General features: G+C 46.0%; 1 pseudogene; it reads right to left on the bottom strand.

The window, feature by feature from the left end:
- Positions 1–3,709: 3,709 nt before the first annotated feature.
- Positions 3,710–4,253, bottom strand: LOC147708227 (phosphopantothenate--cysteine ligase pseudogene; annotated as a pseudogene).
- Positions 4,254–22,989: the final 18,736 nt, after the last annotated feature.

The following is a 22,989-nucleotide window of genomic DNA, read 5'->3' as shown; positions in this document are numbered from 1 at the left end:
TACTGACCAGCTTGTTCTGTAACTAAACTATTGCAACTGCAAAGTGTAAATAAGTTTACTAATTTCATTTCAGCCCTAAAGAAGCGACATAGTTTGCTGCGAAACATGTGTTGGCTCAAATTTGTGCGGCTGGTGGAAAGCCATATAAAAGTGAAGCCAGTTCTGGGAAATATTCTCATTATATGTAACAATTTGTTATAATAAGTTCATTATGATATTTGTGGTCTTTTTTAATGGTATTTGAAACAGATATAGATACCAATACTTTGAATTACAGAAGAGAACTGTATAGTTGTACTTTGGATTGATTTAAGCACCCAGCTAATACTGTTGATAGCTTAAAAAATAGGCTAGATTTTGGCAACTGGCTTTTTTTTGTGGCAGCTTGCACAGAGCCATCTCACTTTATTGCCTAAACCACAATCTTTGTAGTCCACCTGAAACCTTGGATTTCAATGTCAAAAAGCTCAGATTGGCATGAACCTGCAGCAGCAGAGACACTCCTCCTGCTGAGTCCATTTGGTCATCTTCATATATACCCTGGTTTTACATTTGGTCTTAGTCACTATTCTGGCACTTAAACTCTACTAGAGGGATGTTACAGGGAGATACAGCCGAGTAGGACTCACCAGAGCTGGATACCTTGACCGCGAATTCCCCTTGACTTTGTTTTCTTGTCGGAAAAAGGTCCAGGCAGGATGAACCTGGACATTTTGCCTGCTGTGTGAACTTATTCAGGAGTCCCAGGGCAATCAGAGAGTTTCTGGGCTCAAATTGTAACAGACAGAGCATTTTACCTCTACTGACTGTGGCTTAAGCTTACTATTAAGTCCAAAACTGAGCTCCTAATACACCCCTTTGGCACTTGACCTTCAGGATAGTGAAGTTAAGTAGTTCAAGGCTTACTCATGGAGGGGATGTGGGGTCAATGAATAAGATCACATTATGGTAAAAAAAAATTGAGATTGATAACTCCATGTCCCATTAGTGCTATGTCATAAAGGATAAACAAGACTTTTCACAAAGGCAACTTACTCTTGTAAGTAAGTTACACATGTAATTTTACTCTTACATTTTTGAGTAATTGTGCTACTTTTTGGCTATTCACCCTTTACGAGTGAAAGTTACTCAAAGGTGTAGACTTACATGTCTCTACACCCTGAACCAGGGGACAGCCAAATGTATAAATGTAAGTTACTACCGCTAAAAAGGAGCAGTAGTAAGTCCAGCACCATACATGACCAACCACTGATAAAGCAATATCCTCCCATAGAAAATAATGGAAGCGGTCACTTAAAATTGAATCCCATAAGAAATAACCCCACACTCTCCCTGGTCCCTCCCACATTTACTGCTAAGGGGCCGATTTCGATGTCGTTAGGAAAGAATTCCTAACGACTTGGGTTAGGAATGCTTTCCTAACGAATTGTATTGGGAGTGTTTGACAAACCGAGTACGATGTCTCCGTATACTGACAAACTTGGTTTGTTCGGATTCCCATTGACTTCAAATGGAGCCTGTGTACAGCACGCAAACACAGTCTCCCATTGAAAAGAGGGATTGTTGGGGAAAAGCGGGCACCCATGGTGCCTGCCACATTGTGCATGCTTGGGAAGAGGGGTCCCTTGGGTACCCCCACAGGCCACATTTGGGCACCCAAGGGTGAAGGGGGGCCCACAACGGGCCCCCAAAGACAGATTCCCAAAGCTGTTTCGTCTCTGTCAAACCGATTCGGAACGGCTGTCAAAATCAGTTATCTTACTCGCTCGTTGGGAAACCGTTGCCATTGGGCTGTATGAATTGGCTCCGAACCACTAAGGCTGTGCAAATCGCTTTCCGAACCGTTTTGGGCAGCCTGCACGGTTTCCTCACATCATACTCGGTAGTCCGGAAGGATGACCGATTCGGTAGGACACAAGGCTTCCGAATCGGATTCGATGTTAATGAATCCCATCCGGAGCCCTTCCGAATGACATCATAATTGGCACCTAAGTAGTAAACTACATGTGTGAGGAAAAGATAAAAGGGATGGAGAAGATTTACACTCGTAGTTTTGCGATTAACATTTTGTAGTACTTTAGTAGTGCTATTGTAGTACTACTAAACGTACCACAAAATGCTGGTTATGAATAGGGCTCGCACCTTACTATTCACACACAATACAATACCTAGATATCAGAGGGCAATGGTCATTACTCTGGACTTAAGTAATGTTTTATAGCAGTGACTGGGAGTTAGCCCATGCTGCTCCTATGGGAAAGGTCTAAATCATAACCTTATGGTGAAGCAGTATACACTCTCATGTCTCTAGAGTTGTACAGGGATTCTGTGATGCCTACTACCTTTGAGGAGGCTGAGATAACCTATACTGAGAAAGTGATCCCTGACCCGCCGAGTGCTCCATACCCTTTGGTATCATTCTTTTTCACAGTATATTTCATCCATTACAGTTCTTTAACTTCAGACAGTTCCTACGGTTTCCATTGAGTGATAAGTGCAAGGTGCATCATCAGGGCCCACCGAGCAGAGATGGTAAGGTAAGGTGAGGTAAATTTTATTTGCATGATTAACAAAAATCTTACAATTACTACATTCTTAAGGAAAACACACCAATTTAAAAATACAGACTGATAATTTAAAAATTTCTAAAAGTCTAAAATAGTTTTCTTAAATAAAACATAAACACACTTTATAGACATTACATCAGACCGTCATCTTTCCAGGACTTAATATAAATAGTGTCAATTAATATTTTTATAATGTATGTGTGATATCATAAAAATAGTCCTAAATGTTGTCCTTAATTACTTTAGACTTCCAGATTTCCTGTGGGCAACTCACAAGTATCCAACTTCTTTTTAACAAGTATTAAACATTTAGTAAAATTGGCGTTCATTTTAATGTCCATTGGTCTAAAACAAACTATCATTGCATGTCTGCAAGTATGTGATGAAGTTGGAGTCTGATATGTTCTGATTTTGCTATGAATAACTTCATGTAGGAGCGACAACTCTCTAGAGTCCTGCAGGGGACCATTCTCTGGTTCAACACCTAACAACGGAGGAGGTTGTGTGTTTAGGTTTCGGCTACCGTCCCACTGCGTAAGCAGTGGGTGGGCGGAGCCGAAATCTTTTGTTAGTAGTATGGGGGCCTGAACACGCCCCTATTCTCCATTGGCTGGCCTCGTAAATGCTGGCCAGTCATTGGAGGAGAGGAGCGTCACTGAGTTCAGGGCCCGCCTTGACGCGATTCAGGGGCGTTTCCGTGTCTTTTTTTAAGTCACGCCCTCTCCTCTTCCCATTGGCTGGAATTTTACCTTCCAGCCAATGGGAAGGGGAGAGCACGCAAACACGCCCCCGAATCGCGAAACGACCTGTTGCTCTGTTCCAGACTTGCCTCCCACTGTCCGTGTCCGCCCCCCCCCCTCCCGCTGTTGAGGACTGTACCGTGAGTTATGATGTTGAATTAACGGTAACTGACAACTGCAATGTTACAAAACAACCCTGACATTGTTACACAAATTATTTTTCACATACCAACTCATGGCTGTTCCTGAATTGGAAAACGTAAATAAACTGCCGGTACTTTTTTTTTTCTTTTACAGAAAAGTGGCACCCCTAGACTGGCACAGGGCTGGTGGTTATTTAGTGTCCTGAGGCGGGTGGTATTGTGAATGGGTCAGTAACAGACTAACTGTGTAACATGGCATTCAGCGCACGTAGTTACCCATGGGGTTGAGCGCCTCGGCTGCGGCCCGCAGCAAGTGCAGGTAGTCGGACAGAGTGCCGAAGTCCACGGCCAGCAGAGCGCCCTCCTGCCGCACCTGCTGGTAGCGCTCCAGGACCGGCACGATCCCCGGCAGCAGGCTCTGCTCGGCCTCCACCCTGCTGCAGCAATCGTCCCCCGGCACCACCCGCAGCGCATCCAGCCAGCTGAGCGCCGCGAAGCGCCGGCTGTAGGGGCTCATGGAGCGCTGGCGGTGCAGAAAAATCACGGCATAACCGGCTTCCAAGAAACTCTCTGCAGACACAGCGCCTCGCCAGCCGCTGCTGAAGTTATCCAAGAATCTGACAGTGCGGGACTCCAGGGGCACTTTGGTACCGCCGGAGGTCACCAGTACCACCCGCCTGCCCTCGGCCCCGTGTCGAGCCGTAAAGTCCCTCATCAGTTGGGCGGAACATTCGATCCCGGCCGGTGGCGGAGGGAAATCCATCCCCAGGGATCCGGTCGCTTCCGCCATGGCGAGATAACTCTGGCTGATTGTACTCAGACAGCAACGGTAGAAATGATTGGGAGGCGGGCCAGGCTCTGTCATTTTAGGTACGGGCAAATGGGTTAAAATGGAAGCGATCTTAGTTGTGGGCAAGGGCCTGACATTGCCGCTGTGGAGCCACGATACTTTATGTCGAAGAGCCATGGAGGAAGTCAGAGTTGGTGTTATGACATTTTGAAATGAAAGCTAACACTGGCTTTAGGATGATCTAATGTCCGATATGGACACGGATCTCCGCCGCTGATTTAAATGTCCTCTGTGCCGACCTCATCCCTCATCTGATGTACTCGTTCCTTCCAGCTGCGCCCGCACCCCGTGATGTCTTGAGCCACCCCTGAGCAGGTTCACATGCTAGCAACCCCTTTTATTTTTTAAATTGACTTTGGTGATAGGTTTCTTTCAGGTGCAGAATAAACCGCATTTTCTACAGGGCCCAGGTCTCACGTGCACCGCAATTCTTTGCGAAGAGATACCCCATTCAGACTGAACTTTCCAAACACTTGCCTCATCCATCGCATTTTGTTGGAGAGTTTAATCTGGACCCCCCCAAACAAAGGTAAAAACACCTAGGCTCAACCTGGCCGAGCAGCAGAGAGCCGAACAGATCTGTTCATGTATGTGTCACAAGTGTAAGCTGCAGCGAACGGAGCTACACGCTGCTGCATGTGTGCCCCAGGAGAGCAGACAATCATGCCTGCCAAGTCGAAATCCATGCGGAAATTGCAACAGTTGCCACTTAACTAGGAAAAGTCAGACCCTCACTTTCAAAAATGGTACAAGGTGGGAACAACGAGTGTTCATCAACTGTAACAGCAAGAACGTTGTCTACCTCATCACGTGCCCATGCAACATGGAGTACGTGGGCATGACTACACGAGCTGGGAAGACCAGAATAAATGAGCATAAGAGCAACGTAAGGTGTAGAAAATCAACCACAAAAATGGCAGCACATTTTTTGGAGGCACAACACTGTGTCAACGAATTACACTGGACTGTCATTGAACAGCTACCAACAGATGTTGGCCTATTTGAGAAGGAGCAGAGGTGGGTTTTCCGTCTTGGCACGGACACCACTGGACTCAATGACTCCATCCCATGGGGCCAGTTACGATGACTTATGAGCTCACGTTTCAAAACCAAGATCCCTTACTTTTGGCACTAGCTAACCCTGATTCAACTAATATATCAGCCCCATTATTACATTACTTACTCTATCCATCTAGAAGTGATATCCTTAAGCCTTGCCCTAATAACATCGATATATGGTAGAGTTTGACACACTGCTGTTTTAAATTGATATGGCCCACAATTTGTAAAATTCATACTTTGTAATATCCACATCTCCATATGGTACCTCGGTGGCGATTATAGACCTATGCAAGTTTTTTCTAAACTCCGAACTTAGCATATTTTCGCCGGCTCCCTGAATAAGTGTAACTACTACACTGCGCGGCTAGATAGCGTATCATCACGCATGCGCGTAAAACCGGGACAGCGACTCTGTGGTTTGCACTTCCCCTACGCGCATGCGCACAAGAAGGGTAACGCCCAATACTTCCGCGCAGTACCGGAATATCAATCGAAGGACACACTCCTTCTTTGGGCATGATCCTTTCCGAATTAAGCAGTAATTAACCGATATTTGGCAATATATAAGGGGGCAAGTCTCAGCCATTCAACAGAACGGAAGGCAGCCTACCGGGTCTTGCAGAAACCGTGAGTTTGGTGCTTACTGATCAGGCCAATGGTATCTACATTACCGTGAGTATTAGCAATAAGAACCTGAATTGAGCTTTCTAACATCCTTTAGGTTGCCGTATTGAGCAGGAAGAAAACAAAAACAATACCACGCAAAGGCTCATGAGGCCAGCTAGCCCTTGTTCATAAGTAAGCATTGTCTAAACCATTTTTTCCCTCCTGAAAACCAACTTAGGGAAAACTGTGGCGTATCCATTCAAATATGTGTGTCTTTGTCTTTCTGTGTGTCCATGTCCTTTTTTCTTTTCAGGGTTTTTAGACCTCATTTGGTTCTACACTACCCTTCTTTATATTGAACAGGTCATTTTTCCTGGTCAAAATCTACGTCCTATTGTGATGGTATGATTTATCATGTTTTTGTCTATTTACAGGTCTTGTTCTATAAACACCAATTGGGCGCAACAGACTACATTTCTAAAAACACTATTAGGTACATTACACCTAATTTTATATTTTTTGTAGAGTTCACTTTTACATCTACATTGCATGTGAGTAAGGTGAGGATAGTTGTGCATATCCTAGTCCTGAAGAAGGAGTTTTTACACTCCGAAACATGTCGACGCACTTTCTGAGGTTGATGTACCCTAATATACAGTAAACAACCTCATCCTGCACCCCTTTTAACAATACCAGCCGAGGGCTTAATAAAAATGTTATTTTTTCACCTACGAGCCAGGTATCTTTTAACCACCACATTTCACCACCTTACCACTCACACTTATTTACCTCACACACACCAACACATAGTACACTTTCAGTGCTCCTACGTAGTCGTGAGTCGCAGCACGCCGCATCCCGTAGAGGGGTGCGAAGACCCCAATGATGAAGCATGACACAAAGGGGCCTGTTGGTGTGTGAGGGGTATTCAAAACAACACTGTGTGCTTCCCACCATTGTAGGGATCACTACCACTACCAGAGTGGATTCCATTTTGTTTATGTAAATTGCCAGGGGAGACCGAATCCACTTTCCCTCTCCCTCCCTCCTCTTGTTATATTTTTGCAAAAATATTGTTGCCTAAACATCAACTATCAAAATACTGACTGTTTAAACACCCTGTGTAAAATACAATATCGATAACAAAAATCCTGTCATAAAAATATCAGAAATATCCTCATAGGGACTGCAAAAATTATATTAAAAGTACACATAATAAGCTAGAATGTAGTGTAATAAATGATCACTAAACTAATCCCATCAAAAGTGCACGAGGCAACAAATATCAAAGCATTACCAATTGTGAAGGTGTTTAAATAGAGAGGATGAACAGGTGCCAGACAGTCAATGCTCTTGAACCTCTACACTTTTATTTATTTAACAATATAATTTAGACAGAAAAACCTAGATATATATAGCATATATAGCATTTGATGTATCTCCGTTCAATGCATATTATCCACATATACCAAAAATGTCTTCATTCAGAGCCAACCTATACTACTCATAAAAAAGGGATGACCTCTCAACATATTGAGGAAGTACCTATATTAACTAATACACGCCAAACCTAGCACATACACTGGAAGTGTATCAAGTACTACTCTAATGAAAACAATGGAAGGGCAACCCCTATGTATAACAATATGGAAAATACAAGACCATAAACACTTGCCCTTCATTGCAGAAATGAATGTATGTAATGTGGTTCAAGACGTTAAAGAAGCTTCGATAAGCTCTATAGCCTCCACTAGAAGCAGTATCAAATACTACACCTAGAGAATTGTAGGGGGTCAAATTCCAGCATTCCCTAAACCTTCAACTAACAATATATGGAAAAAGGCCAGAAAAGCAAGAAGCAAACAGCTCATAGTGGCCACTGGGAGGATTCACCCTTTCCTTGGACAATATAGAAGGGTTTTCAATAGACTTTCTCAGTGTCCACTCCTGGAAAATGATTTACTATTTGACCCCTGATATGTCAAACACAACAAAGAAAAACTGTCACCATTTATTTTATAATTTAGAAGTTACCTGGGCCAGTCGCCTGCACCAGTCAGGGAACAGACAGCAACCCAGGTTTTACATTGATGGGTGGAACGTCTATCAAAGTATCCTTAACAAAGAACTGAAATCTAACAATGCTACTGAAGGGCTGTATAACTCCTTTGATGGCACACTGCTTCTCTGACCCTACCTCACACTTTACTAATTCATGGAAATCCTTCAAAAAGTACCTATTATCAAGATTTAAGACTGAAACAAGCCCTAGCACAAACTCTAAAACCCAATCTCTCAAAACAAACCAAGCACATGAACGAAATTCTAGCCAACATTAGAATCCATAGCATACAGGCTACTTACCAATTAATCGCTGGCAAACTATATAAAAAAGTTACACCTTTATCCTAAACTGAGATTAGAATACGTAATGCCAGACAAATTCCATAATACCTGATTTTTCATTTTCAACCTGAAAGTTTGTTTAGTTAAAAGTAAAAGTCCCAGTTAGCAAGCTGGCAAATTCAAAACCAGATGCTAAAAACATTCCTACCTAAACACAAAACCAGACCATTATAATGAATGCAATATAAAAATGCCAACCAGCATACATAAAATACATGCACAAGTAAATAATAATAATAATACTTTATTTGATTTAAAACAAATCATAAAAGGGTGGACTTACCACCATGCACGAGATATTTACATCATAAATACAACACAGAGTAAACTTTGAGTCGAGTTAAAAATTAATAACATGCTCTGCAAAGGTGGCGGAAAAAAAAGATCTAAGAAGAGAATAAAAAGTATAAAAGAATAATGGTTATTCAAACAAGAGGCTCATTATTATTAACTTGTGCTATGTAAAAACAACCATTGGAAAGAAGGGAGGAAGAGTCTGTGGTCTGCCAAAGCCTGGCCTATTGTCCAGGAACCTCTTTGGATGGTGCTCTTTTTTCCAGCTCTATGGAGGCAAGGTTCAAAAATGTTATGGTTTTGCATGATAGTTCAATCCAAGACCCGCTTAGGCATCTTATCACCGCCGCCCTGCAAGTTCTCACCTGGGCTTCTCTTAAGGGAGATCGAAGGAGCGTTTTTCTTAGATTTTGGAGTGCCGGGCATATACATATGAGGTGCAGTAAAGACTCTGCACCGTTGCCGCATAGGCGGCAATCGGGAGTTGCCCACTGCCGTAGCCATTTGGGAGTGAGGTCTTTGGACGAGAAGCAGCCCAACCTTAGAAGGCTTAGTTTCCTTTTATAGTGGTCCCTGAAGCATTCTTTCAAATAATCCTGTGGTTTTAGGTGGGTATATGACGGCAAGACGATCCAGGCATGACTTTTGCCAGCCACTGCTGCTTTGTCCATGAATAGTGATGATTGTTTGACTGCTTTCTTGGTTAGCAGTTTGAAGGCAGAATATGTCATGGGCAGACGCCAAGATTCATCTAGTTTTAATGCCTCCAGCGCTTGCCTCAAGATCTTGTATATTGTGTCTGGCTGCCCGGCCTGTTTTTCGACTTCTAACCAGCAAAGGTGGGCCAGGGATTCCTCTTCTGCCTCCCTCATGCGCCAGTAATATTTGACGAGTGCTCCTTGTCTTGCTGGGAGCTGGTTAGTGAGACCGTACTCCAAACGGATTTGGGCTTGCAAAATGTGTCTCGGAATTGAGAAAAGAGTTTTGAACAGCCTAGATTGGGCGAGATTTAACGCTGTAGCGTCCCGGGTTGCCAGTAGTTCGGAACCGTGTGTCAGTGATGGCAAAAATTTGGCAGCTACGATGTTGAGAATGTGGCCGGTGGAATGACCTTTTAATTGCTTTTGGACTGTTTTGAAGGCAAATTGGAGCTGCTTTGCTTTGGATTCCCCCTGGTCTTGGTGCAGTTTAAACTTTAATCAGTGGTCTAGTAAGATTCCCAGGTATTTGTAATGATTTACCTGGATTAGAGGGGTAGAATTAATCCTCCAGACAAAGTTTTTTTTTTTTTTCTAGAGCCACAGAAGCATATGATGTTGCTTTTCTTTAGGTTTATAGTCAATTGTGCGTTCACAAGGTACTGCGACAGTTTAGAGATCGAACGTTGTAAACCGATGGAGGTTTTTGAAAGGACAACAATGTCGTCAGCGTATTGGAGACTTGTTATAGGCGAGTGGGCCAATTTTGGTGGATCCCCCGGGATGGTGCTTATGACACTTTCTAGGTCCGCAGTGTAGATGTTAAAGAGGCTTGGGGCCAGAACGCAGCCTTGCTTTAAACCGTTAGTTGTGTGGAATTTCCTGGTCAGGCGTCGACCATCTCCTTTTTTCACTTGGACCCAGGTATCTGTGTAGAGCTCAATAATTGCTCCCAACAGCTTTGGCGGCACGCCCCAGGCTTTCATTTTTGCCCAAAGACTTGATCTAGGCACTTTATCGAAAGCCGCTTTTAGGTCCAGAAAACAAGTATACAGCGGGGTGGAGTTATCAATAGCTTTGTTAACAAGGAGGGTTAACGCAGATAGATTGGTCAAGGTACCCAGGCCTGGCCGAAAGCCTGTTTGTGTCCGGGGAATGATCCCAGTACTGCTCACCCAGGATTCCAGTTCTACCAACAAGTTGGAAGCGTAGATCTTAGCCTCCACGTCAATTAAGGCTATAAGCCTGTAGTTGTTGGGGTCTGACCTGGGCCCAGATTTGTAGATTGGATGCAGAATACTGCCTCTCCATGATTCGGGGATGTTCCCGGTCTGTAGGCTCTGACCAAACAAAGGTGTTAGTTGACTGGCCCAAAACGATGGGTCTTTCTTAAATAAGGCGTTGGGAAGTCCGTTTGGACCGGGCGCTCCATCTGCTCTCAGTGATTTTATGGAGTTTGAGACCTGCTTTAATGAGAACAATTCTGTGTCTCCTGTAGCCTTTAATATCTGTGAATTCCCAGTGATTTTTGGAACTGGCATTTTACTCGGGCTAGACCGAGAAGGCTCCACAAGATGCTCGATGTTATTGTCCACACATGACATGTACGAGGAGTTATATAATTGGTCGATGTGACTACTCCAGAGATTGTCCGTCATGTCTGAGTTAAACTGGCGATGTTTGCCATTTAGCATGAAGTTTATTTTTGCCCAAAAGTCTTTCGAGTTCTGCAATTTGCTTGCGTGAAGTATGGAACATGCTAGTTTTTCCCTGTGCATTCGCTTTGCCAAATTGGTCTCTCTTTTTAGTTCTTTTTTTAGAGATTCGATTGTATTCAGCACGGGTTGTGAGAGCTGGGGATCTTTTTTGCGTTCGGCCCGGAGGAAAGCATTTATTTTCCTTTTAAGTTGACGCAGTTTCGGTGTGTACCATTCCCCACCTCCCTTTCTTATGGGTTTGCCTCCTCTGTTGTTGGATTGATGTTTTTTATTGATCTCCATTACAAAGTTTTCCCACGTTTTGACTGTGTCGCTCGATGTTTCTAATAGAAGGAACAGATCGTGGCATGATGCCATTAAGGTAGAGAGATTTCCTTCGTTCCAGTTTAGCCGTTTTAAATTGAAGATTTGTGTATGCAAGGTCAATGGCGCCGCCTTCTCTGACTTTGTGGGTTGAATGGTCAGGGTGAGGGTCTGAGGAAAATGATCGCTTTCTACGCGTTCCTGTATCCGGAAGTCACTTATGTGGTGGAATAGGTCGGGGTCAGCCAGAGTGTAGTCTAAGGTAGAGCCTGAGTTCTTAGAGACCCTCGTTAGGGCGGCTGGTCTGTCCAGATGGCCTCTCCCATTTAGGGTATGCAGGTGGAGAGCTTCCAATTCAGAGGCACATTTCCTTCCCAATGCACTTTGTCTGCATTGATTGCCCTGCCGTGGCTCAATATGAGCGGGGAGGGTTCCCTCCTGTCCGCGAGTTAGGTTCAGATTGAAATCTCCCGTTATAATCATGTTTTGGCTTGGGTAGGTTGATTTCAATATCTTAATTGTAGTGACTAGTTGTTTTATCCTTTTTCCTTTGTGTTTTCCGCTAGGATGCAAGTAGAGGTTCACGATCAGGAGTCCCAAGTTGGGGGAAACTTCCACTTTGATGCATTGCATCCATGTTGAATCTAAGTCGATGCAAGTTGGTGACCAGGTGAAATCAGTTGATATAAAGATTGATAGACCCCCTTTGGCCCTTCCGGGACGTCCCTCCTTCTGGGCTGGGACAAAGAATTCTTTGTATCCTACTAAAGTCGAGTTTTTAGTCTGCCATGTTTCTTGGAACAGTAGTATTTTAAATTGAGTTATGAACTCAATGAAGTCGTCTTCCTCCATCTTTGTGTTCAAGCCATTGATGTTCCATGAGGAGATCTTGCAACCCTGCTTTTCCCGCATCGTTGATCTACTAACAGTTCAGGCTGCGTTCCTATGGGATTGAGCCCGAATAGTGTGTTGAGGTCTTTCGGGCGTATCTGCCTCTTGGTGAGCGAAAGTGATTGTAAATTGTCTAAGTCGCTGCACTTCCGCTTTGGTGCTGCTTCTTGAATCTGGCCCTTTGGCATTTTTTAAAAGGCTTGTTTTTGTGATTTGTTTCCGCAGCGGGCTGGGATAGCGTGCAGGCTCCACTTTTTTTAGTTCAATACCCCATGCGGCGAAAACCTCCCTGTGAGAGAGGATTTGATCTGTGATGGTATGATTGGTCCAAGTTGTTATCGTCGAGTCTGAGCCTGATTGCAGAGGGTTTGGTTTGAACTCTATTGATTCGAGGTCGCTTGATTTTAAGTGACGTAGGCCTGGAATTTCTTCTAGAAGTCTTAAAATGGCCCCTCTATTCAGGATATCATAGAGCCCTCTTGAACAATATTGTGGAATAAACTCGATTTTGTTACTTGGAGTGGGCCACTTTTGGATTTTTGGTCGAGTGCTCGCATCATTAGATGGGAGGGCCGTTCCTGCCTGGTCAACCACTAACTCTTATGTGTGTGAGTTTACCATGTGTACGCTGTTGGCGAGGTCTTGTCCATTGGGGACTGGATCGTGAAATTCGCCGCCCTGTGTGTCACGTGAGTCACGTGCGTTGACTCCCTTGATCTTTGCGGCTTTGACTAAAATAACTTGGCTGTTGATGTCTGGGGCTTGGCCAGTTATATTCTTGTCGCTTAATTCCGTCCTTTGATCGATGTTTATGTTGGTTCCAGACTCTTGAGGTGGTTCCTTGCTATCTGGTTTTTGTCCCACCGGTTTAAAGATACTGTACACTTTTAATGCGTTCTGATTTGTCATGGTGTGACCTGTTGCTCCTTTTGAGGATGAGGGTGCCTTAATGGGTAAGGAATCCCTCGACATGGTCCCTTGCTCTAGCATTGTTTTGGTTTCGAGTGGGGCGCACTCGAAGTGCTGTTCGACTTCCTTGGTCACGGAGTTGTTGATGGAGCTTCCCGGAGAGGTTTGAGGGGCCCTTCGGTTGTGTGCTTTTGCCTTTCTGACTTTCCTTAGTCGCTTCCGTTCTCTCTTTGTAAGCGTTGGAGCCTGTTTGGTGTGATTAGCGGTTGTCGCGACGTTGGGAGTTGGCTCCTGAATTAACTCGGCTGCCTCTATGCAGTTTACCAGGTTGTTGTCGTCTGGGCTTGCTGGCGACCTGTTTTCCCTTACTGAGGGGGATTGTAGAAGATCCTGCGATTCGAGACTCTCTTCACCCCTACCAGCAATGGTCAGCCTCGTCAGCCTACCGTGGTCCTCGTTTGACTTCTGGTTGCCGGTTAAATCACTTGATGTTGTGGTTGTCTCCGTGGGGGCGGCTTTTGACGAATCCTTGACAGCCCCCAGTATTTGGGACATCAGACTGGGAACTGTAGCCAATTTGTCTATTATGTTGGAGCAGTGACAAGTGTAGAACGTCTGATCTTTATTCAATTGAACCTTTGTAATCATGGTGTTTAATTCTTGAAGGTTTGCTTCAATCCCCTGGACGTGAGATGCCAGGAGATGGAGGAGGTCGACTTGAGTGTCCAGTTTGTCCGCGTGGTAGGACATGGCGACTCCTATGGTTTCCATTGTCTTTAATAATTGCGGCCAAATGGAAACCGGTTGACTGTTCACTGGCGATTCCCCCTGAGAGTGTCTGTAAATGGAAATCGGAGATATTGCAGTGTAGACTAAGTGGTTTGGTTGGATGGGATGCTCACACGGTTGGTCGCACCCTGATCTCTTATCGGTGCTCTCTTCCATCCCTGGACCTTGATGGTGTAAAGCTGATGACTTACGTGGGCTTCGTTCGAGTTTTTCGGTCTCAAGTGCTGTTAAATTTGGTTGCTGTAGTTTCAATGTTGAACTATCTTTGATTGCGTCTGTGTCTTCAGTGACACGTCCGATGGAAAGAGAGCGCTGCTTTTTTTTCAAGCATAACATTGGGTGACTGGACATTGGACTGTAAGAGATTGCCTGAGGCGTTGGGCACGGATTTTCAACGCGGGGATACACCTGAAACTGCAGAGGGGGTTCCTCAGTTTTGGTCGTGGACGTGTTCTGAATTAGATGTACGTTCTGCAAACTCGGCTCTTGAAAGACCGAGTCATCAGCTGCGTCCGGGGCCCAATGCACTAGGGCGCGCGCCGGCAGTATGTTTGACATATGTGGTGACATGTGTGGTGACTGAATGGGTGGTTCCCCCTTGGCTTGCTCTAAGTCCTTAGCTATTTGTTTGATTTTTAAATCGTTTAGCCAAAGAGGGCCGGGCCCCTTGCGCCCAGAATTCGTTCTTGACCTTACGGTCTGGGCTTTGCAGGGTTCGCTGTAACACCTTGGCCGATATAGTGGTGATACGGACCGTTTGTCTTCCTTGTTTGTGCCCTCCATGTGAGCGTTATGTTGTGAGCTGCTGCATTTGGGGCCGGAGTCTTGTGGTGGCGGTACCTTCCCGCTCCCACCCCCGGTGGAAAGTCTTTGACAGACTTTGAGGAAGTCAGTGATTAGGGCTCTTTTGCTTGCTTTTAAGTGCGGGGCCTGTTCACTGTGTACCGGGAGTGATGTTGCATCTCTCAAATTATTTCCTTCATTATTCACAGCAGGGCTGCTGGTTGTACTGTCCTTGTCCTTGTTCTTATTGGCTCCTTCGTCCGAGCTTAGTAGACCAAGAATATCAGATTGATGTTGCGTGCCCTGGGTTTTTTTTGCAAGGTCCGCGGAGTCTGTTGCGGGGGCTCTTGTAATAGAGCCTTGAGCTTCCTGGGCTGTCTTTGCGGGACTCTTACCCCTGCCCACGGCTGCCCCTTCGATTTCCTCCTCCACCTCTTCTGCCACCCCATTGGTGGTCATACATGGGGGACCCCCCTTAGCTTTCTTTGTCTTCCCCTGTGGTAGGAATGCTGCTGCATCCTCGCCTCGTAGTCTCCCCGACCTCATACTGCTGCGTAGGGGGCTGTACAAGTTGGCCCTTTGGTTGGCGCTTTAGTTGACAGTGAGGAGGGAAGTATGCAGGCTGTCTTGATAAAGCGATGTTAGCCTTCTTTGTTGCTTGTGTCTCTGTTAGCCGTTTGGCAGCTGGCTTATTAACTCTGTTCGCGTATGTAATGAGTATGTAACGAGTTAGAATGAACGGCGTTGTCAATTTGCTGTCAATATATCTGGGTTGATGTCTAATTTACTGCTGGTTTTGTTTAGTTTGCCGCTGATGAGTATGAGTGGTAGGGAATGGCAAATGACGAAAAATGGCAGCAAACGGCGACTGGCGATTGGTCAGAGGTGGGCAAACAAGCGGAGCACACGGGGGGCCACAGGCTGGGAGGACCTAGTCAACCCGCCTCCCTGGGTCCACCCCCGGCTCTTACTTAGCGGCGGCCTCTAATGGCTGCCGCGCTTGCTATTCTTCTTTTCCTTCCTTCCCTCTCTCCAGCCTCGCTTCTCACCTTGCAGGCACCTTGCATGCACCTGATCTCCTGTTTTCAGAAACGCGGTTGCGGCTCCTCCGTTGACCCCCTGGATGCTGGAAAGTTTGTCAAGTGTTGGGGGGGGGGGGCAGACCCACAGGGGTGGCTTGCTGCGGCTCCTGGTTCCCAGCTGCAGCCTCCGCCGGGCCGCTCCCGCTACTCTCGCTGTAGCTCGCCGTAGTGCCTCACTCTGCTTTGGGCTGCCCCCGTCGCTTCCGCCGCCGCCGTTCACGCCGGCGTTCTCAGCAAGAGCACTGCCCAGCCAACAGCTGGCAGGGGCCGGTGTAGGTCCGTGCTCAGTGATCGCCTCGGGCGGGCGGGCGCTACCGGAGAATCGGCAGAATCGGCAGAATTGTGAGAAGCGTCTATCCTCTGCACATGCGCAGCTGCTTTGCTGGGGATTCACGAGTAAGTCACACCCGCGCGCTGCTCGGCCAGGAGGACGCTGTTCAGCACAAGTAAAACAGAATCGGAAAACAACATAAATTAGGTAAACCAAAAATATGGCGAAGTCCCTGTATTGGAGGGGCGAGATTTACTATTACATCTCCAATTCCACAAACACTGTGATAATGCATTATCAATCAATAAATCAATCAATCAATCAATCAATCAATCACAGTATTTGTAAAGCGCACTATATACCCGTGAGGGTCTCAAGGTGCTGGGGGTGAGGGGGTGCTGCCACTGCTCGAAGAGCCAGGACTTGAGAAGCCTTCTGAATGTAAGCAGGTCTTGGGTCTGCCGTAGGTGGGTGGGGAGGGTGTTCCAGGTCTTGGCGGCGAGGAAAGAGAATGATCTGCCGCTGGAGGTCGCTTGTTGGATGCGGGGGACCGCGGCGAGGGCAAGGTCAGTGGAGAGGAGCTGGCGGGTAGGGTGTAGAAGGTGAGTCGTCTGTTGAGGTATGCTGGTCCGGTGTTGTGGAGTGCCTTGTGTGCATGGGTGAGGAGGTTGAAGGTGATCCTCTTGCTGACGGGGAGCCAGTGCAGGTGTCTCAGATGAGGAGTGATGTGACTGCAGAGGGGGTGTTGAGAATCAGACATGCCGAGGCGGTCTGGATGCGTTGAAGGCGCTTCAGGAGTTTGGCCGGGATTTCTGCGTAGAGTGCGTTACCGTAGTCCAACCTGCTACTGACGAGGGCCTGGTAGTAGGTGTACCTGCAGGGCAGTGATGTGGGGAGGGGAAGGGGCAGGGTGGGGGGTAGTGATGTATGGAGTACGGACCTGAACAGGTAAGTAAACATATTAATAAATAAAACGAATTTTGTTGCGCGCACTGTATCGCATTTGGTAGCCGCATGGGATGGCTGTAACGATGTCGAGTGCTGAGGAGTCGTTCCACCAGGTCTCTGTCAGGAAGGCAACATCTGGGGCGGATGTGTCGAGCAGGTCCTATAGTTCGACAGTGTGCGGAGTGGGTGTTCAGGAGTATGCAGCGGAGGTGGTTGAGTCCGGTCCTTGTTGGTGATTTGGCAGCTCTGTCGCAGGTGAAGCTGCATTTGAGGCAGGAGAAGGGGCCATGGGTGCGTTTCGGGGCAGCCTAGAAGCAGCTGTGGTCTTTACTGGCGTTGAGTGCGTGGAGGGTACCGGCGTCGTAGCCGTTGTGGCAGTCGCGGGGACCAGGGGTTCTAGTGCTGGGCATGGTCCAGGCATGGATGGGCACAGGCGGGCTTGCCTTTGGCGCGCCTTTTGCGTGCCAGCGGTGCGGCTGCACAGCGACCGCCATGTAAGGGGGAAGTGGGAGGGAGGAATACCTGGGAGGAGGGAGCGGGGCAGCCAATGGGTGGGCGAGGAGGCGGGCCGCAGGGAAGCAGCGGTGGGGACGGCGATCGGGGCTGGGGACAGGGGGGGAAAAGAGGGGGTGCACAATACCAACGCGGGAAAGAGGCAGACAGCAGAATGTACAAAAAACAGAAAATACAGGCAGTAGTTACCCGAGAAGGGCACACGGGAGCAACAGTGCACAGGAGGCACAAGGGAGTGGCGAACTAGCAGCAGCAGTGGGGGAAGAGACACGGGCGCACTAGTGGTGCTGCGCGGCTTGAGGAGCAGCCTGACCTGCGAACAGGGTCAAGGGTCGCTCTCACTGTCGTGCAGCGGCCGCCACATAAGGGGGAAGTGGGAGGGAGGAGCATCTGGGAGGCGGGAGTGGGGCGGCCAATGGGTGGGCGAGGGGGCGGGCCGTGGGAAGCAGCAGAGGGGACGGCAATCAGGGCTGGGGACAGAGGGGTTAAAAGAGGGGGTGCACAATTGCAATGCAGGAAAGAGGCAGACAGCAGAATGTACAAAAAACAGAAAATACAGGCAGTAGTTACCCGAGAGTGGCACACAGGAGCAACTGTGCACAGGAGGCATGAGGGAGCGGCGAACTTTCTAAATGCTGTTCCGCGAAGTCCCAACATTGGGGAAAATCCATCTATTCTGGAAGCCCAAATCCTAAATCTAATCCCGCAAACGCATAATGGAAGTGCAAATATTGGGAGAGCGGTCAGATTTAGTATTCTACCGTCAATCCCTTAAATACTGGGGAAAGTGCAGATATAGTAACATTAAATATAGCAATATAACCATAGTATAAATGAAATTTTATAAAAGTAACTTTTTGATTAGTGTTTATATACCATTCCTCCTGTCGCCATAATCACTCTCCTTATTTGCTTGCTCCCACTTGCACTCCCATGAGTTGGATAATAATAAACACCTGTCATTCAGTGCCAAGATAGCCTTGGATGATCGTGCGCTTTACAAATATGTGTTATTATCAATCCACCAATTTAGTCTCAATTCGCACTGTCTACCCCACTTCATCTGCCTTTATGACAACTTTGATTTCTTTTCCTGTTCTTCCTACCTTCTTTTAATGTGTTCACCCTCCTCTTTCTTCCTCCTCTTTGTCATTTTTTTTCTCTTTGTCCTTTTTTTATGCATTCTTTCTCTTTTTTTCAAACTTAGATTTTTTGCATCTCTGTCCTTCGTTTCATAGTTCCTCCTTTGCAGCAGCAGCTGACATGGATTGGAAGTGGAGAAGGAGGAAGGGAATGTAAAAAAATATAAATGAAAAACACTTACCTTATCGCTGCATCCCCCCTTTCTGCTTCCGATCTCCTCCACGTTGGAACAGAAACCAGGAAGCACACCCAGACTTCCCTACCCAATCACGACACTGCAATGCAGCAAAGTGATTGGTAAGCACCCAGGCTCCCCTGACCAATCACAACGCTGCATCACAATGCTGCAATGCAGCTTTGTGATTGGTCTGAGGGCTGTGGTTGAGCGCTTAGACAGGGCCTGGGCATGTTCTCCACCCAGGCTGTAATGCAGCCTGGATGGAAAACATGGAAAGTGCGCATGACTGTTTTGCAGGCCCCAGAGGGCCGACTATAGCATCATGCGTACTTCAGTGTGCCCGCCAGTCCTCCCTTGTCCTGCTCTGAGAGCAGAGCAGCCCTGCCTGCACGCTCGGAAAGCAGCTGTAACAAATAAAATGATAATAACTGAATATTGTTTTCATTTTATTTTTCCTTTTGTCACACTGCTTAAAAGCAGTGGGGCGACGCTCCTCTGCCTTAGTAGAGCAGCCGCCACTGTCCTTTCATTCCTTGCATCTTTCTTTCCATTATTTCATATTTGGTTCCATTCGCATTCTTCCTTCTTTTCACCTAGAATTCTGTCTTGCACCATTTTTACCTATGCTTTCATCATTTTTCTTTGTCATGCACTCATTCGCTTCATTTTTCTCACTGACTTCACTTTCTTTCTCATTTCATAATTTTTCTTTCTCTCCCCCTTATATTGTGTTTAGTTCCTTTTATATCCCACAAACACCAACTCTCAATCCCCTTCATACTATTTGATTGAAGCATTATTTATGATTCTGTCACGAGACCTGTGCCTCCAAACCTAGGGGCCTATTAGGATGGCGGACGGACCTGCGTCCGTCCGCCACCCCAGAGGAGGAGCGACCGTCCGCAGGGGCAGCGGCGGTCCCTCAGTGTGAATTAGGATGTGACCGCCACCCTGGCGGTCACATCCTGTATTTTTAACATTGCGGCGGGTACTGCTTGAAGCAACACACGCCGCAATGTTAAAAAGTGCATGTTTACCTTTGCATGCCTGCCGCTTCGTCCACGCAAAGGCAGGGGGTACCATAGGTAACCCCCATGTGCACCCCCCACCCCCCTTCACCCGTGGGGGCCCGCAACGGGCCCCCAAAGAAAACACTGTATGCCTTTCCACGGCGGAAATGCCGCTATGGAAAGGCATAGGAGCGCCGCCATCCTAATGTTAGAGCTTTTCCGCCGTGGTCGGAAGGCGACCGCGACGGAAAAGTGGCGAATGGAAAAAAGATGCCCCAGCCATCCTAATCTGGGGGGGGTCTTTTCTCAGTCCGCAGCGGTTAATCCTCATCCTCCTAGCCGGCGGTGGCTTCCGCCGGCCCGGAGGATGCGGATTATCCGCTATCATAATTGGCCCCCAAGTGACTCAGGATTGTAGCAGCCAAATGAGTGGGCCTAGATGTAACTCCTTTGCAGCTGTTGAAGTCTTTCCTGCGGCTCTTCTGTGTATGATCAAAAGTAGAATACTGCTTAAATATAAACAAGTAAAATATAATAATATGCTAGTGTTATTTGGAGTACTGCTTGAGTTACTCTAACTGCATCTGAGATGCATATACTGTCAAGTTGATAGTGGCTGTAGACATCAAAGAGGAGTCAGTGTAGTGCCCTGAATTCAAATTCATGTGTGATTGGAGGATATTGATCTAAGGTTGATGATCAATGGTATTTAAGGCAGTTGAGAGATCAAGCAGGACCAGGGACAACAGGCAGGGGTCCTTTTGTATGAGATAGAGGGTGCCAGCTATGACTTGGATGCTTGCTGTTTCAGTACTGCTTTGTGTACTGAGGCAATATTGGTTGTACTGCAGAATAAATTGATGTATCCTTGCTTTCCTCTGTGATAGTGACTGACTAATTATGGTTTTGAGGAATGGTAGACTTGTGATAAGTTGGTGGCTGACATGGCTTCCATGTTTATGGCTTATGTTTCTTTAACAGTGGAGTAATTTTTCCGTTTTTATTGCCTTGGGAAAAATGCCTTGTTCAGGGGTGGATGAAGTATCTTGAGGGATATGAGAGTTTCATTGAAGAGGCGTTTAATGATAGTAGATGAGAGACTGTCTTGCCCAAATATAGTAGATTTGAAAATGGTTAGGTTATTAGCAATGTCTGTATGAAGAGGGAGTTTTTGTGTATCGGTCCATGAAAGATGACTAATGTGGTTTGACTGTGGTTGTAATCCAGATGGTAAATTGATCAAGATCAATATGTCGAGAATGTATAATAGTGCATCATTCAAAGTTTTCTTGGAGACATTGCCTCAGGCCTGTAGGCCAAGAAAAGAAAATTGTTGGATTAGATGATGAAGTAGGTGCCAATGAGATCTGTGATTTATTCATTGGAGATTTTGTTAGATTCAAGTCTCCCGATCAAGCGGAAGGTGATAGTCTGAGAGACTGAGGTGCGAGGTGTTGTGTAAGTAGTTATGTAGAGTTTATGGTAATGGTTTCATGGAGAGTACAAGGCCTATATGATGTGCAAATGACTTCATATGCATGAAGTTAAGTTGTTTCTATCACTAATTGCATTTAAAAAACACAAAAAGGAAACTTTGAAATATGTTGTGCTTAGGTCTTTTCTGCTTCATTAAAAGTTATGTGATTGGAACTCAGACACATACACTTAGCTTTATATTATTTAATAGAGGGATAGGGAAAGAGAAGAGCAGTAGACGAAGAGAGACAGGGAAATTGGAGACAGCTGGTCCAGCTACTAATTGGCTGTATAAAATACCCACAGCCTTAGGGGTGGCTGCTACTTATGTATTTATGCACATATCACTGACCATCAGGGGTCTCATGATTAATTAGATGGATTTTCATAAGCAGAGCTAGGATACAATTTCACTGGAGCAGTGCAAGTGCAATAGATGTTCCCCCTGGCTTTTAATAAGCTACCACCAATCACTAGTTATGTCATGTCCCGGTCAAGGGAACCATAGTGCCACCATGATTAGTGTTGCATTGGGTATATGCCTGTCACTCAACAAAGTTTAACACTGTACTGCTGAGCCCCACTCAGAAATATGTAGAGCACACTAGGTCAGTCAGAATGAGATAATAAGGATGGCGCACACCTATTGACCCAGGAACTTTCAAACTCTACAGTCTGCCTAAGGTTTACAAGATCACAAGCAAGTTCATGAAAACGCCAAGAACGATGATTCAACTTCAAACTACTATTTTGTTGGGAGCACCGCAAAACGCTGCAACAGACAGTGTGGCTTCTGAAACGGTTCACAACTTGTTATTGAAGGTACAGGATGGACCCCTGCATGCATGTTTTTGAAATATACATAGGTCTTCCCATATTTAACTTTAATATGTTAGAGGTGATGTGCAGTGATACAAAGATAATCATGTATATTTTGTAACAATACCTATGGGCTGATCCGTAAGGCACGGGCAGATAAAAAGGGGTATAAAAAAAGTGTGTTTTCCCAGGTTAATTACCATAAGACCTTTGAGCAAGCCTATAGCCCGAACCACTAGACGGAATTGCACCAAATCTGGTAGGAAACTAGCTGGTGGTCCACAGACTGTGCTTTTTGTAATGTGGTGTAAATCTGTTCAGCAGTTTTTAAAATATTAGGGAAAATTCAAATTAGCGCATATAGGGATGCAGATCCACTTGTGGGGGTACCATGGATCCACAAGCCCTACCAATCTTCTGATTGGCTGGCCACCTGATATTGATGTGGGTGTAGTATGAATATTGGCCAGCAAAATGCAAAAAAAATAATTTTTAAACCACTTGCGAACCCTGCGAATCCTTTCATGGGTTTCAACATGCCACGTGTACCTCCACGGTTGATTCATCGAGCCAGTGCAACTGAAAAAAAATATATATATAGACAGAAAGATTTTCACACCCATGCTTACACCCATACAAACATTAACACACCCACTCACATAAAACTCATTTAGACGCTGTCACACCCACTCACATACCCATACAGACACTGTCACACCCAATCATATATCCATATAGGCACTGTTAGACCAATTCGCAAACCCATAAAGACAATCTCACACCCATTCAC

The sequence above is a fragment of the Lissotriton vulgaris genome, chromosome 6 (genome assembly GCF_964263255.1).
Source record: "Lissotriton vulgaris chromosome 6, aLisVul1.2, whole genome shotgun sequence".
Taxonomy (NCBI): domain Eukaryota; kingdom Metazoa; phylum Chordata; class Amphibia; order Caudata; family Salamandridae; genus Lissotriton; species Lissotriton vulgaris.
The sequence above is the reverse complement of the archived record's forward strand: the minus strand, read 5'-3'. Positions and strand labels throughout refer to the sequence as shown.